The 3,711-nt window shown below is 42.1% G+C and overlaps 1 pseudogene; it reads left to right on the top strand.

The window, feature by feature from the left end:
* Positions 1-3,253, top strand: LOC125512120 (annotated as a pseudogene).
* The last annotated feature ends 458 nt before the right edge of the window (positions 3,254-3,711 follow it).

The following is a 3,711-nucleotide window of genomic DNA, read 5'->3' on the forward strand; positions in this document are numbered from 1 at the left end:
GAGGCCAGAGCCCCAGACCTAGCCACGCTGAGCAAGGAGCCGCCGCCCGCCCGTGACTCCTCTCCGCTCCGGCGCCTCCCTGGCCCCGGTCATCCCAGGTCCCTCCGTGGCTCCGCCACTCGCCCGCGCCCTCCGCCCTCCGGCCTCCACCGCTCGCCCGTCCCCTGCTCGGTAGCCGCTGGAGGCTTGCTGCTCCGTGCCTCCGGTGCTCGCCGGCTCGCGCCGCCGCCGTCCCCTTGCTGCCTTGTTGGCCCTGCTGCTTCGCTGCTCGTCGGCTCGCCTGCTCTGCTCCGGCCTCTCCTGGCTCCTTTTCTCCGTCTGCTGGATTGGTAATGGCTGATGCGTGTTGACAGTTGACTGTTGTTGAATGTTGATAGAAATTTTAAAGATTGAACATTTTTTATCTGCTGCCTGCTGTATTTGAATGTGAATGATGGTGTTGCTACTGTTAATATCAATTTCATAGCCAGTTCTTTGTGAATGTTGCTGTTGTTACTGTTAATATTAACTGAATATCAATTTCATTTCATTTTGTAGAATAAAAGATGAAGAGATATTTTTCATCCGTGGCAGCAACAGAAGTGTCTACACCCGGGGTTTTAGCTGGAGGCAATGAAGGGGTTGAGAGGACTGAAGCAACTCTAGAAAATGGAACCAATGCAGAAATGGGACCGCCGCCTTTGACTTCAAACAACCCGCCTTCAATCTCAACTCGAGAAAGTAATATTCCAGATTCTGCTCGTGGTCAACTGAGGGAAGGTGATATTCAACCTGATCCTGGTCTTAGGAAACCTATTGAAAGCTTATATCCGGAGATTAGAGATGTCGCTAGAAGGATGTATGTAAATATGGGTCCATGCCAACCAACTGGACATAAATTTAAAAAAGAAACTAGAGGAACATCTTTGAAAAAGAGATCCTTTCAAGCTAAATGGTTCGGGAAGCATTCCGATTGGTTGGAATATAGTGTTGCTAAGGAGGTGGCCTTTTGTTTCTTGAGGCATTCACAACAGTAGGATTTAAAAATTGGAAGGATGGACTTAGTATTATTGATACACTTGTTGGTAAACATGATAGTGCTCACAATAAAGCTAGACAACAATATGTGGCATTCAAAAATCAAAGGCAATCCACGGTAAATGTGCTCGATCGTGGCACCAAAAAGAGCGAGGAAGAATATAGAGCTCGTCTTGTCATTATTTTGGGTGTTATCAGATTTCTTCTATTACAAGCTCTTGCTTTTCGTGGTCATGATGAGAGCTCGAGCTCAAAGAATAGGGGGAATTTTTTGGAGATGATGAGTTGGTACAGGGAGAAGGATTCAAATTCTAAGACTTTGCTTGATAGTGCGGGCGGGAACCATTTGATGACTTCACATGGGATACAATTGCAATTGTGTCAAGCTTATGCAGAAGAGACCACCAAAGCAACTATTGATGATATTGGAGATAGAAAATTTTCTTTACTTGTTGATGAGTCCAGAGATGCATCAATAAAGGAGCAAATGGCTATGGTTTTAAGGTCAGTAACTTTGTATCTTTTATGTTAGTTGTTGTTTTGTTCCTTACTAATAGTAGTACTGTAGTATCTAATTGTTGGTTTCTCGTGCTTCTTTGTGTTATGTAGGTATGTTGATAAACATGGGTATGCGATTGAGAGGTTCATTGGGATTAAGCATGTTGGTGACACAAGGGCAGCTTCTCTGAAAGCAGCTTTGGATGGTATGTTTCTTGAACATGGCTTGTCTATGTCTAAATTGAGAGGGCAAGGGTACGATGGAGCTTCTAACATGAGAGGACAATTTCATGGGTTGCAAAGGTTGATACTAGATGAAAATCCTGATGCATTTTATATTCATTGCTTTGCCCATCAGTTGCAGTTAGTGGTTGTTGCAATTGCCAAGTATTGTTCCTCTGTATTGGATTTCTTTAACCACATAACTTTGATTGTCAACACCGTCAATGCTTCTTGTAAGAGACATGATGAACTAGCCCAAGAACAACGTGATAATATTGTGAGTCAATTGGAGTCTGGGGAAATTTTTTCTGGAAGAGGGAAAAACCAAGCAACCAACCTTGTAAGACCTGGGGATACACGGTGGGGCACACATCATAAAACTTTGTGTCGGTTTATTGAGATGTGGACATCTGTTTTGCATGTATTAGAGAACATCCATGATGATGCAAAAAATTTAACACAAAGAACCACAGCAGGTGGCTTGATATCTCAGATGGAAACTTAAGAATTTGTTTTCATATTGCATGTTATGATCAAACTATTGGGCAAGATTAATGAGTTGTCACAATGTTGCAAATGAAAGATCAAAACATAGTTCTAGCAGTGAGTTTGATTGGGATCACATTGCGGAAACTTCAAAATATAAGAGATAATGGATGGGATCAACTCTTGAAGGACACAACTAACTTTTGTGTCAAACATAACATTATATTGCCTAATATGGATGATACAATACCCGCTCGGGGTCGTTCAAGGGGGCGTGGTGGTCAAATGGTAACTTTCTATCAACGCTTCAGATATGAAATATTTAATGTTCTGCTTGACCAAATAATTATAAGTTAAATAACCGCTTTGCTGAAAGATCTACTCAATTGTTGAGATGCATTGCTTGTCTTGATCCAAGGAACTCATTTGCTAATTTTGATGAAGACAAACTTGTTCAACTTGCTCAGATGTATGCTGATGACTTCTCCATATGTGTGGTTTCTTTTGTCCTTAGAAACCAACTTGAAAACTTCATTGCTGATGTGAGGGCTGATTCAAGTTTTGTTAGTTGTAATGACCTTGGTAGTCTTGCTGTGAAGATGGTTCAAACTGATAGACACATAGTCTTTCCTTTGGTATATCGTCTTATTGAGTTGGCATTGATTATGCCTGTTGCAACCGTGGAAAGAGCTTTCTCAACTATGAGTATTATCAAGACTGAGTTGAGGAATAAGATGGGTGATGATTGGTTGAATTATTCCATGGTGTGCAATATTGAGCGAGATATTTGCAAAGGTTGATGATGATGCTATTATATATCGCTTTCAAGGCTATAGATTTCGCAAAGGAACTTTAGCTCATCGTAGTAGTAAGTTTTCAACTTTGTACAATGTTAATTGTTTCACTTAATCTTTATGTCTTCTCTCATGAAATCTTGCTTCTGATTTCTCTAAGGTGTTGGCTCTTCTTTCACCGTTGATCAAGTTATGGAAGACACTGATGAAGCAAACAATTGATTTGGTACTCTATTTACTGCGTGTACTGTTCGTAGTTCTTGTCATCTTTTTATCTATTTTGTTGTATCTTTAAGCATTGAGTTTAAATTCTAAATTTTTGGTGCAATTGAGCCATATTTGAGGTATTCTTTTGAGGTAGATGTAGCTTGATGGATTTTAAGTTTTTCTCTCGCGACAAAAAAAAATTGGGCCCGGGGCTTGCTCCAATCCTGGATCCGCCAATGGGCCCAGACACAGGTGGCTCGACTAGCTCGCCACCAAGCGAGCGACCCAACCAACGCGGTGACTCCAGCCCGTCCCATCAGCTACTTAAGGCAGTCTCGCCAGCAAGAGAAGCATCTAGTGGATCAGGCAGAAACGGAACCGGCGGCTACCTACTCCCGATTTCCCATTCTTGTAACCCTAATTCATGTAATAGAGACAATTCCCCTCGATCAACACTTGTAGCCACCGCGATTGTGAGCAATCCATA

This window comes from Triticum urartu, chromosome 6, assembly GCF_003073215.2.
Source record: "Triticum urartu cultivar G1812 chromosome 6, Tu2.1, whole genome shotgun sequence".
NCBI classification, from domain to species: Eukaryota; Viridiplantae; Streptophyta; class Magnoliopsida; order Poales; family Poaceae; genus Triticum; species Triticum urartu.